We start from the raw sequence: 13603 nt of genomic DNA, 5'->3' as shown, positions 1-13603 counted from the left end.
TGTCTGTCTGTCTCTATTTCTCTTTCAATCAGTCTATCTGTCTGTCTGTCTCTATTGTCTGCCTGCCTGTCTGTCTGTCTGTCTCTATTTCTCTTTCAGTCTATCTGCTGTATCTGTATCTAACTGTTAACTGTTGTTTCCTTTATGTTTTAAAACAGCAGCTGTGTTTACAGTGATGGATACATACATACATGCTCATATGTAATATTAAAGGAAATGCATATTAATCCATCAAAAGACACTTGTTTAAATTGCAAGTAGCTTTACATTTTATTTCTGGTTTGTATTTTTTACAGTCTGCTTCATTTGTTCTGGTGTTTGCAATCATTCCTTCTTGCTTCTTATTGCAAACACTTGTGATCTAGTTGCATCTCTTCAGTTCTATCTGGCTGCTGTAGATACATGTAACGCAGGCTACAGCAGCCACAGTATCTGTAGATACATGTAACGCAGGCTACAGCAGCCACAGTATCTGTAGATACATGTAACGAAGGCTACAGCAGCCACAGTATCTGTAGATACATGTAACGAAGGCTACAGCAGCCACAGTATCTGTAGATACATGTAACACAGGCTACAGCAGCCACAGTATCTGTAGATACATGTAACGAAGGCTACAGCAGCCACAGTATCTGTAGATACATGTAACGAAGGCTACAGCAGCCACAGTATCTGTAGATACATGTAACGAAGGCTACAGCAGCCACAGTATCTGTAGATACATGTAACACAGGCTACAGCAGCCACAGTATCTGTAGATACATGTAACGAAGGCTACAGCAGCCACAGTATCTGTAGATACATGTAACGAAGGCTACAGCAGCCACAGTATCTGTAGATACATGTAACGCAGGCTACAGCAGCCACAGTATCTGTAGATACATGTAACACAGGCTACAGCAGCCACAGTATCTGTAGATACATGTAACGAAGGCTACAGCAGCCACAGTATCTGTAGATACATGTAACGCAGGCTACAGCAGCCACAGTATCTGTAGATACATGTAACGCAGGCTACAGCAGCCACAGTATCTGTAGATACATGTAACACAGGCTACAGCAGCCACAGTATCTGTAGATACATGTAACGCAGGCTACAGCAGCCACAGTATCTGTAGATACATGTAACACAGGCTACAGCAGCCACAGTATCTGTAGATACATGTAACACAGGCTACAGCAGCCACAGTATCTCTGTAGATACATGTAACGCAGGCTACAGCAGCCACAGTATCTGTAGATACATGTAACGCAGGCTACAGCAGCCACAGTATCTGTAGATACATGTAACACAGGCTACAGCAGCCACAGTATCTGTAGATACATGTAACGCAGGCTACAGCAGCCACAGTATCTGTAGATACATGTAACGCAGGCTACAGCAGCCATAGTATCTGTAAATGCGTGTAGAAAAGGAGAAGCCATACTAATGGGGGATTTCAACTTCCCCCGTATAAAATGGGAAAACCCGGTGGGGAGCACGACGGATGAAATTGAAATGGTGGAAATGACAAATGACTGCTTCCTAACGCAATTTGTCAAGGCACCGACTAGAGGGGAGGCATGCCTTGATTTAGTCTTTTTAAATAACGAAGACAGAATAACTAAAACAGAGGTCAGAGAGCCATTGGCAAACTCAGACCACAACATGGTCTCATTTGAAGTGCTTTTTAAAACCCCCAAAGTAATGACTAAAGCTAAGGTTTACAATTTTAGAAAAGCAAACTACGAAGGTATGAAACAGAGACTAACAGAAGTAGATTGGAGTAAAATAGAGCAAACATCCACAGAAAAAGGATGGCTGTTTTTTTAAAAATGTAGTACTAGAGGCGCAAAACAATTACATCCCAAAAGTAGACAAATCTAAATCTAAAACAAAATGGCCAAAATGTTTTAATAGATCAATTAAAAAAAACAAACAAAAAAATTCAGCGAAAAAAAGGCACTTTACAGAGCGTTTAAAAGGGACCAAAAACAAAGTACACAGAAAGAGTACTTGGAACTGCAAACACAAGTCAAAAAGGAAGTTAGAAAGGCCAAGAGAGAGAGAGAGAGAGAAATTAACATTGCTAAGGGGGCTAAAACCAATTCCAAAACGTTTTTCCATAACAGCAAGAGAACATTCAAAGACAAGGTAAAATGTCTACGATATACAAATGGCAAAATCATAGATGAAGAGAAGAAAATAGCAACATATTAAATTATTTTTACGAAGGAGGATACGGACAACATGCCCCACATGTCGACCTGTTCCTATCCAATTTTAAATAACTTTAGCATAACAGAGGCAGAAGTGTTAAAGGGACTAGGAGCTCTTAAAATAAACAAATCCCCTGGGCCAGATGAGATCCTCCCAATAGTACTCAAAGAAATGAAAGAAGTTATTTACAAACCGCTAACTAAGATCATGCAACAGTCTCTTGACACAGGGGTTGTACCGACAGACTGGAGAATTGCAAATGTAATACCAATCCACAAAAAGGGAGACAAAACCGAACCAGGTAACTACAGACCAATAAGCCTGACTTCTATTATATGTAAACTTATGGAAACTATAATAAGATCCAAAATGGAAAATTACCTATATGGTAACAATATCCTGGGAGACAGTGAGCATGGTTTTAGGAAAGGGAGATCGTGTCTAACTAACCTGCTTGATTTTTTTGAGGATGCAACATCGACAATGGATAATTGCAAAGCATACGACGTGGTTTATTTAGATTTCCAGAAAGCTTTTGACAAAGACCCGCATAAAAGATTAATTCTCAAACTGAACGCAGTAGGGATTCAAGGAAATGCATGCACATGGATTAGGGAGTGGTAAACATGTAGAAAACAGAAAGTACTGATTAGAGGAGAAACCTCAAAATGGAGTGAGGTAACCAGTGGTGTACCACAGGGATCAGTATTAGGTCCTCTTCTATTCCTAATCTACATTAATGATTTAGATTCTGGTATAGTAAGCAAACTCGTTAAATTTGCAGACGACACAAAAATAGGAGGAGTGGCAAACACTGTTGAAGCAGCAAAGGTCATTCAAAATGATCTAGACAGCATTCAGAACTGAGCAGACACATGGCAAATTTAATAGAGAAAAGTGTAAGGTATTGCACGCAGGCAATAAAAATGTGCATTATAAATATCATATGGGAGATACTGAAATTGAAAAAGGAATCTATGAAAAAGACCTAGGAGTTTATGCTGACTCAGAAATGTCTTCATCTACAGTGGCTCTCAAAAGTATTCACCCCCTTGTATTTTTTCCACATTTCATTGTGTTACAACATGGAATCAAAATGGATTTAATTAGGAGTTTTTGCCACTGATCAACACAAAAAAAGTCTGTAATGTCAAAGTGAAAAATAAAATCTACAGATTGTTCTAACTTAATTACAAATACAAAACAGAAAATAATTGATTGCATAAGTATTCACCCATTTGAGTCAATATTTGGTAGAGGCACCTTTGGCAGCATGAGTCTGTTTGGATAAGTCTCTACCAGCTTTGCACATCTGGAAACTGCAATTTTTGCCCATTCTTTGCAAAATTGCTCAAGCTCCGTCAAGTTGGATGGGGACCTTTGGTGAACAGCAATTTTCAACTCTTTCCACATATTCTCAATTGGCTTGAGGTCCGGGCTTTGACTGGGCCACTCCAGGACATTGACCTTTTTGTTTTTAAGCCAGTCCAGTGTGGCTTTAGCTGTATGTTTGGGTTCATTGTCCTGCTGGAAGATGAATCTTCTCCCAAGTCCCAGGTCTCTTGCAGACTTCAGCAGGTTTTCCTCCAGGATTTCTCTGTACTTTGCTGCATCCATTTTGCCCTCTATCTTCACGAGCAGAGAAGCATCCCCATAGCATGATACTGCCACCACCATGCTTCACGGTAGGGATGGTGTTCTCAGGATGATGTGCGGTGTTAGGCTTGCGGCAAACCTAGCGCTTGGCGTTGAGGCCAAAAAGCTCTATTTTGGTCTCATCAGACCATAGAATCTTCTTCCACTTGGTCTCAGAGTCTCCCACATGCCTTCTGGCAAACTCTAGCTGAGATTTGATGTGAGTTTTTTTCAATAGTGGCTTTCTTTTTGCCACTCTCCCATAAAGGCCAGTTTTGTGAAGCACCCGGGCTATTGTTGCCATATGCACAGTGTCTCCCAGCTCAGCAGTGGACGACTGTAACTCCTTTAGAGTTGCCATAGGCCTCTTGGTGGCCTCCCTGACTAGTGCCCTTCTCGCCCGGATACTCAGTTTTTGAGGACGGCCTGTTCTAGACAGAGTCACAGTTGTGCCATATTCTCTCCATTTCTTAATAATGGACTTTACTGTGCTCCAGGAGATATTCAATGCCTTGGAAATGTTCTTATATCCTACCCCTGATTGGTGCTCTTGAAGAACCTTTGTCCGGATTTGCTTTGAATGTTCTTTTGTCTTCATGATGTAGTTTTTGTTAGGAAATGTACTAACCAACTGTGGGACCTCCCAGAGACAGGTGTATTTAAACTGAAATCATGTGAAACACCTTAATTGCACACAGGGGACTCCATTCAACTAATTATGTGACTTCTAAATACAATTGGTTGCACCAGAACTTATTTAGGTGTGTCATAGCAAAGGGGGTGAATACTTATGCAATCAATTATTTTATGTTTTATATTTGTAATTAATTTAGAACAATTTGTAGATTTTATTTTTCACTTTGATATTATGGACTTTTTTTGTGTTGATCATTGGCAAAAACTCCTAATTAAATCCATTTTGATTCCATGTTGTAACACAATAAAATGTGGAAAAGTCCAAGGTGGGTGAATACTTTTGAGAGCCACTGTATACAATGTGGGGAAGGTATAAAAAAAGGCCAACAAGATGCTCGGATATATTGTGAGAAGTGTTGAATTTAAATCAAGGGAAGTAATGTTAAAACTTTACAATGCATTAGTAAGACCTCACCTAGAATATTGTGTTCAGTTTTGGTCACCTCGTTACAAAAAGGATATTGCTGCTCTAGAAAGAGTGCAAAGAAGAGCAACCAGAATTATCCCGGGTTTAAAAGGCATGTCGTATGCAGACAGGCTAAAAGAATTGAATCTATTCAGTCTTGAACAAAGAAGACTACGCGGTGATCTGATTCAAGCATTCAGAATTCTAAAAGGTATTGACAATGCCGACCCAAGGGACTTTTTCGACCTAAAAAAAGAAACCAGGGGTCACAAATGGAGATTAGATAAAGGGGCATTCAGAACAGAAAATAGGAGGCACTTTTTTTACACAGAGAGAATTGTGGGAGTCTGGAACCAACTCCCCAGTAATGTTGTTGAAGCTGACCCTGGGATCCTTCAAGAAGCTGCTTGATGTGATTCTGGGATCAATAAGCTACTAACAACCAAACGAGCAAGATGGGCCGAATGGCCTCCTCTCGTTTGTAAACTTTCTTATATTCTTGTGATTGCAATAAGAAGCACTTACAAGAATCGCAGTCAGGTAAGGGCAATATGTCATTTGTAGCTGCTTGCATTATTAAACAGGGTTGCATCTTAGGCTGTGGAGAACACACAATCATTTAAACAAGCTGTTTGATTGTTTTGTTAAAACGTTTTATAGTGTATTGAGGGTACTGAGTCTTTGAATGATTGAACTATGCAGTAATACAGGACTGCTGTGCTAACACCATACCAAAAATATTTAAAAAATGCACTGATCAATAAAAATGTAACAATCAAATACATGTAGTTGTTTGTCATTAGTACTGACCCCTGGAAATACATTTTCTAATTCATTCTGTAAAACAAAAGCATGCTGTATATTCTAAGTTGTTTAATATGCGTCTCGGTATTCTATTTTTGGGCTGCAGTATGACTCTGGTTACTTTACATGCTGCACAGCGTGCTGCAGTTTTAAAATCGATGCATTTTTTGTAAAAGTGCCTTCGCAAGCGCTCTGCGAGAGACGCTTCGAATTATTTTTAGTTGTCGTGTCCTGCGTGTGAGGCGGTTAAATACTATGAAAAAGGAAGCATTAAAAAGAAACTAAATTGCAGAACATATGCATGAAAGAGAGAAAGAACAGGCTGGTCCCCAGTGTGGAAGGCAGTGGGTTTGAGGAGCTCGGTGGTTGGAGAACGGGCTGGGCTGCAGTGTGGAAGGCAGTGGGTTTGAGGAGCTCAGTGGTTGGAGAACGGACTGGGCTGCAGTGTGGAAGGCAGTGGGTTTGAGGAGCTCAGAGTCGTGCCAGCACAATACAAAGAAGTTTGCTCCAAAGTGGCAGTTCAGTGAGATTGCTCTTCAACAAGGAAGAAAAGGAAGATTAGCACTCTCTTAATGAGACTGGGAGAGCAGTCTAGTTTCATGACAGGCTTGCTCTGTGCTGTATTGCTTGTAGACAGTGGAATTTGAGTTCATCATTTCTAAACACAGCTGAATTTATTTAGAGCACTGTACAGCACTGGGGAGTCACCCTGGATTGTACCTCAGGGTTACCCATAAAAATAATTGATTGATGCAATCCAGATAAAATACTCAAAACAATCAATCCAGCTGTGGCTCATCCTGGCTGGGTATAGCAGTGGCGGCTGGTGAGGTCTGTGGCAGGGGAGGCGGGAGCGCGAGTGTAGAATTAGTGAGTTTGAGTTGTGGCTGAATCCACCTGTACAGCACTCTTATGTGTGTCGGTGTGTGTGTCAGAGGAGCCTACCTGTGTATATAAGGGTGTCACAGAGCAGCTCACAGGTTGATGGTGTTAGTGTGGAAAAGGCTCTCTAGGTGGGTGGTTAGCTGAAGACGTATTATTCTCCCTCCCTTTCTCTGATCACAGGGCGTCACACAGCAGGGCAGACTGGGTGGATGGCTGTTTGAGGTCTGCTCTGTCTTTTTCAATCCCTCCTTTTCTCTCCCTCTCTCTCTCTCTCTCTGGTCTGTCTCCCTGTCTTTACTGTTTCACTGCTGGTAATCTACTGTAATAAACAAGATAATAATGTAATATAATCTACTGTATTAATAAAAAATGGCATGTTTGCTTGTTTGTTTTAAATAGTTTCTTTGGAGAATTATAGTTAGTTAAATATAATTAAATAATATATTAATATTACATGACCTACACCAGCTCGTGCTTCCTTGTTCTGCATTTAACCACCAATGATGTAATTAGAAGAAAAAAAAGAGACTCCCCCAGCTATAAATGTATTTGAACTATAATGTAGATCACATACAAATGTCCAGAAATAAGCATACAACTGTATAATGTATCATCTCAGTAGAATTGTAGTAATTTCATAATAAATAATAAACATAACAATTAAGCACAAATGTTACGGCAACACTAAAAACTAACTGACTTATACAAACAAAAGTTGGCTTTATTAAGAATTTAATAGTAAACATGACAATTTTAAATTTATAATAGTTGTTGATTAAAAATAAAATAATAACAAGGAGCGCCTCTCCTACCTCCCTAATTACTGAGGCTTCTTCCAAGTATATTAATATTTCCTAATTGGTGTAACTGCGATAAATAATTAAAATTGTCAAGTTCAAAATTCCAACTGCATCGAGCTCACTCTGTCTATCTCTTGCTCTCACTGTTCCGCGCTCTCTCTCGCTCTCACTGTTCCACGCTGTCTCGCTCTCTCACTGTTCCGCGCTCTCTCACTGTTCCATGCTCTCTCGCTCTCTCACTCTCTCACTGTTCCACGCTCTCTCGCTCTCACTGTTCTGCTCTCTCACTGTTCCGCTCTCTCACTCTCTCACTGTTCCGCGCTCTCTCGCTCTCACTCTCTCACTGTTCCGCGCTCTCTCACTGTTCCACGCTCTCTCGCTCTCTCACTCTCTCACTGTTCCGCGCTCTCTCGCTCTCACTCTCTCACTGTTCCACGCTCTCTCGCTCTCTCTCACTCTCACTGTTCCGCGCTCTCTCACTGTTCCGCGCTCTCTCGCTCTCTCACTGTTCCACGCTCTCTCGCTCTCTCTCGCTCTCACTGTTCCGCTCTCTCACTGTTCCGCTCTCTCTCGCTCTCTCACTGTTCCGCGCTCTCTCGCTCTCTCACTGTTCCGCGCTCTCTCGCTCTCTCACTGTTCCGCTCTCTCGCTCTCTCACTGTTCCGCTCTCTCTCGCTCTCTCACTGTTCCGCGCTCTCGCTCTCTCACTGTTCCGCTCTCTCTCGCTCTCTCGCTGTGTTCCGCGCTCTCTCACTGTTCCACGCTCTCTCGCTCTCTCACTGTTCCGTGCTCTCTCGCTCTCTCTCGCTCTCACTGTTCCGCGCTGTCTCGCTCTCTCACTGTTCCGCGTTCTCTCGCTCTCTCACTATTCCACGCTCTCTCGCTCTCTCACTGTTCCGCGCTCTCTCGCTCTCTCACTATTCCACGCTCTCTCGCTCTCTCACTGTTCCGTGCTCTCTCGCTCTCTCACTCTCTCACTGTTCCACGCTCTCTCGCTCTCTCTCGCTCTCACTGTTCCGCTCTCTCACTGTTCCGCTCTCTCTCGCTCTCTCACTGTTCCGCGCTCTCTCGCTCTCTCACTGTTCCGCTCTCTCTCGCTCTCTCACTGTTCCGCTCTCTCTCGCTCTCTCGCTGTGTTCCGCGCTCTCTCTCGCTCTCACTGTTCCGCTCTCTCACTGTTCCACGCTCTCTCGCTCTCTCACTGTTCCACGCTCTCTCACTCTCTCACTGTTCCGCTCTCTCGCTCTCACTGTTCTGCTCTCTCACTGTTCCGCTCTCTCTCGCTCTCTCACTGTTCCGCGCTCTCTCGCTCTCTCACTGTTCCGCTCTCTCTCTCTCTCACTGTTCCGCTCTCTCTCGCTGTGTTCCGCGCTCTCTCTCGCTCTCACTGTTCCGCTCTCTCACTGTTCCGCGCTCTCTCGCTCTCTCACTGTTCCACGCTCTCTCACTCTCTCACTGTTCCGCTCTCTCTCGCTCTCTCACTGTTCCGCTCTCTCACTGTTCCGCTCTCTCTCGCTCTCTCACTGTTCCGCGCTCTCTCGCTCTCTCACTGTTCCGCGCTCTCTCGCTCTCTCACTGTTCCGCGCTCTCTCGCTCTCTCACTGTTCCATGCTCTCTCGCTCTCACTGTTCCGCTCTCTCTCGCTCTCTCACTGTTCCGCTCTCTCACTGTTCCGCTCTCTCTCGCTCTCTCACTGTTCCGCTCTCTCACTCTCTCACTGTTCCGCTCTCTCTCACTCTCTCACTGTTCCGCGCTCTCTCGCTCTCTAACTGTTCCGCTCTCTCTCGCTCTCTCACTGTTCCGCTCTCTCTCACTCTCTCACTGTTCCGCGCTCTCTCGCTCTCTCACTGTTCCGCGCTCTCTCGCTCTCTCACTGTTCCGCGCTCTCTCGCTCTCTCACTGTTCCGCGCTCTCTCGCTCTCTCACTGTTCTGCGCTCTCTCGCTCTCTCGCTCTCTCACTGTTCCGCGCTCTCTCGCTCTCTCACTGTTCCGCGCTCTCTCACTGTTCCATGCTCTCTCGCTCTCTCACTGTTCCGCTCTCTCTCGCTCTCTCACTGTGTTCCGCGCTCTCTTGTTCTCTCACTGTTCCGCTCTCTCTTGCTCTCACTGTTCCGCTCTCTCTTGCTCTCACTGTTCCACTCTCTCTCGCTCTCACTGTTCCGCGCTCTCTCGCTCTCTCACTGTTCCGCGCTCTCTCGCTCTCTCACTGTTCCACGCTCTCTCGCTCTCTCACTGTTCCGCGCTCTCTCACTGTTGCACCCTCTCTCGCTCTCTCACTGTTCCGCTCTCTCTCGCTCTCTCACTGTGTTCCGCGCTCTCTTGTTCTCTCACTGTTCCGCTCTCTCTTGCTCTCACTGTTCCACTCTCTCTCGCTCTCACTGTTCCGCGCTCTCTCGCTCTCTCACTGTTCCGCGCTCTCTCGCTCTCTCACTGTTCCACGCTCTCTCGCTCTCTCGCTCTCTCACTGTTCCGCTCTCTCTCGCTCTCTCACTGTTCCGCGCTCTCTCGCTCTCTCTCTCTCTCACGCTCTCTCACTGTTCTCAATCCTCGCTCTCTCGCACATGTGCAATACAGGGTCGGTGGCGCTGTCTCCCTTTTACTGTGCTTAATCCAATAAGAGAACGCTTTCAAGCACCATGTGTCTTCAATTTTAATGGGAAGAAACCGAGATAGGCAAAGCCCATGGAGGAAGCGCCACCATTAGAATTGCACCTGCAGAGGGCGATATATATTGCTTGCAATCTCTATTTTTGCACTGTTAACACACACATACACACACAGACTTATATTTGTATTATTAATTGTACTATACGTTTTATATATATATATATATATATACACTACCGGTCAAAAGTTTTAGAACACCCCAATTTTTCCAGTTTTTATTGAAATTTAAGCAGTTCAAGTCCAGTGAATAACCTGAAATGGTACAAAGGTAAGCGGTAAACTGCCAGAGGTTAAAAAAAAAAGTTTCGGTTACCAAAAACTGAAAAATAATGTACATTTCAGAGTTATACAAAAAGGCCTTTTTCAGGGAACAAGTAATGGGTTAACAACTTACAGCTGTTCTGCAGCAATGGAAGTAAATTAAGCCTTGAAAGTTGATGCTAACAATTCCTACAGGTGTCCCAACTTTTGTTGATTACTTACAAACCCTCTGGCTGTATAAAAGCAGTGTTGGAACAGACTGTGTTACTACACCCTCTTGAGCATTATTTGGACAGTATTGTACTGCAGGAAGTAGTATATTGCTCTCATAATGACGAGAAAAAGGCAATTAACAAAGGAAGACAGACAGACCATTATAACCCTTAAAAGTGTAGGTCTTTCTTTTAGAGAAATTGCAAAGAAAGCCAAGGTGTCAGTGAGTACAGTTTCCTACACCATCAAAAGGCACTTGGAAACTGGAGGAAACTCTGACAGGAAGAGGTCTGGCAGACCCAAAGCCACAACAGAATCAGAAGACAAGTTTCTGAGAGTCAACAGCTTGCGTGATAGGCGGCTCACAGGACAACAGCTTCAAGCACAGCTTAACACTGGTCGAAGTAAGCAAGTCTCAGTTTCAACTGTGAAGAGAAGACTTTGAGCTGCAGGTTTGACAGGTCGAGTGACAGTAAGAAAGCCATTGCTAAGATGGCAAAATAAGAAAAAGAGGCTTGCCTGGGCCATGAAGCACCGCCATTGGACTACTGAAGACTAGAAGAAGGTCTTGGGGACCGATGAATCAAAATTTGAAATCTTCGGTTCATCACGCAGGGTTTTTGTACGCCGTCGAGTAGGCGAAAGGATGGTTCCTCGGTGTGTGACACCAACTGTCAAACATGGAGGAGGAAGCGTGATGGTCTGGGGCTCTTTTGCTGGATCCAGAGTCGGCGACTTGCACAGTGAGTGAGTGGCACCCTGAACCAAAACTGCTACCACAGCATTTTGCAGCGCCATGCAGTACCCTCTGGTATATGCCTAGTTGGTCAGGGGTTCATCCTACAGCAAGATAATGACCCAAAACATACCTCCAGACTATGTCAGAACTACCTTAGAAGAAAAGAACAAGACAGTAGGCTTCAAATCATGGAATGGCCAGCACAGTCTCCAGACTTAAACCCCATCGAGCTGGTTTGGGATGAAATTGACAGAAGGGTGAAAGCAAAGCAACCTACAAGTGCAACACATTTGTGGGAACTTCTGCAACAGTGTTGGGAAGAACTTTCCGAACAATATTTGATTTCCATTGTAGAAAGAATGCCACGAGTGTGTTCGGCTGTTATATCTGCAAAAGGTGGCTACTTTGAGTCAAAAATTTAGATTAAATTTTGTTAAACAAAATGATTCCATGATTTCTTTTTTATCTCCAATTGTTTATTTGTTCTATGCGTTAATTTCAGAGTACATTGAGACATTAAACTGCGTAAATTTCAATAAAAACTGGAAAAATGGAGGTGTTCTAAAACTTTTGACCGGTAGTGTATATAATTTAAAAATGGGGAGGCGCTGCCTCCATAGCCTCCCCTGAGAAACCTCCTCTGGGGTATAGGCTGATCAAATCAACAGACAAACGTCTTCAGTCTGAAGGCACCAGCTCCAACATCTGTCTATTTGAATTTGGGTCTTGTAAATTTGACCTTGGTGTCATTTTAGCGTAATGCTTTGTTGCGTCTGAGAGACTGCTTAGATTACCAAATTAATCGGTGATTGTGTGGAGTTCAATACCCCAAGGAAAGAGGGAATCATCTGTGATTTAGGGTTTCTCTGAGGTGCTTTTTTTACTAAATGTTCGGTTGTACTCGCGGTCACAATTTAGTGGTCACTTATTACAAGTTAATTCAGTATGTTTACATAATTCAAATACAACACGCTAGATAAAATGCTGCATCCTGGTACCTTTACTGTAGGTCACATGGTCTGATTGTAGCTAGACCATTGGAGTGAGTTTGACCTACAACACAGGAAGTGATTGGGTACCAGGAAGCAGCAGCAACTTTTACTTTGCATTTTATTTATTTTTATTTGAAGTGAAATGTGCTTGTGCTAATATGAGGTGGAAAAGGGGAGTTAAAATCTTGGTTAGCTCCCCTTAAAGGGGATCCAGTGACACTGTTGCTAGTGCTAATAAGAGGATGGATGGTGTACCTGCAGCTGAAACTACAGTGCTGTACATCATGTGAGTGACCTACACAGCACAGAGAGGGAGGGAGGGAGGGAGGGAGGCGTGCTGTGAGTCAGGCTGGGGGGCGAGCTCACTGCATTTCCTGTACTGTATCCTGGCTGATGTCATGTCCTCTTGCGTGAGCGCAGCAGTTTCTCTCAGTGTACGGAGTAGGAGAGTTGAGATGAACCCTTTAGGGTCTCGGGAGGGGCTCTGCCACTCCTCTGCACTCCAGTACACTCTGCAGCCTTCTCCCTCTGAATTAAAATCCAGAAAAGTAAATTCGGCCAATCAGCGTGGCACACAGGAGAGCCCTATCCAATCAAAGTAGAGTAATAACGCAAAACATCAGAAAAAGGCTCAGCTCTTACCCTGTGTTTGAGAGGCTCGGCTCTCACCCTGTGTTTGAGAGACTCAGCTCTCACCCTGTGTTTGAGAGACTCGGCTCTCACCCTGTGTTTGAGAGGCTCGGCTCTCACCCTGTGTTTGAGAGGCTCGGCTCTCACCCTGTGTTTGAGAGGCTCGGCTCTCACCCTGTGTTTGAGAGGCTCGGCTCCCACCCTGTGTTTGAGAGGCTCGGCTCTCACCCTGTGTTTGAGAGGCTCGGCTCTCACCCTGTGTTTGAGAGGCTCGGCTCTCACCCTGTGTTTGAGAGGCTCGGCTCTCACCCTGTGTTTGAGAGGCTCCGCTCTCACCCTGTGTTTGAGAGGCTCGGCTCTCACCCTGTGTTTGAGAGGCTCCACTCTCACCCTGTGTTTGAGAGGCTCGGCTCTCACCCTGTGTTTGTGCTCCAGTACAGCAGCCCTTCTCGTTACTTCCTGCTTGTGTTGACAGAGTTGGAACGTCCTGTTAACAGAAGCCGTTTGTGAAGCTTTGCTGCCCTCACCTGGTGAAAGTGAACCAGTGCAGTGTAGTGTTGTGCACTGAGCTCTCGGAGTGTTCTTTACCATGCTGGGGATGCATATCTGTGGTGGAGCTGTCTCTCAGTCTGTATATCACTCTTCAGATACTGGAGGTCTCCCTGTCCCCTCTC

The 13603-nt window shown here is 44.4% G+C and overlaps 1 protein-coding gene across 2 annotated transcripts in view; it reads left to right on the top strand.

Annotated features, from left to right (window-relative positions):
• Window positions 1–13603, top strand: part of LOC117413822 (proto-oncogene tyrosine-protein kinase Yrk) — a 66431-nt gene that overhangs the window by 39463 nt on the left and 13365 nt on the right. The gene's annotated exons all lie outside the window — the stretch shown is intronic.

Source organism: Acipenser ruthenus, chromosome 25 (genome assembly GCF_902713425.1).
Source record: "Acipenser ruthenus chromosome 25, fAciRut3.2 maternal haplotype, whole genome shotgun sequence".
In the NCBI taxonomy this organism is placed as follows: Eukaryota; Metazoa; Chordata; class Actinopteri; order Acipenseriformes; family Acipenseridae; genus Acipenser; species Acipenser ruthenus.
Note: the sequence above shows the minus strand (reverse complement) of the source record. Positions and strands in the feature narration are given on the sequence as shown.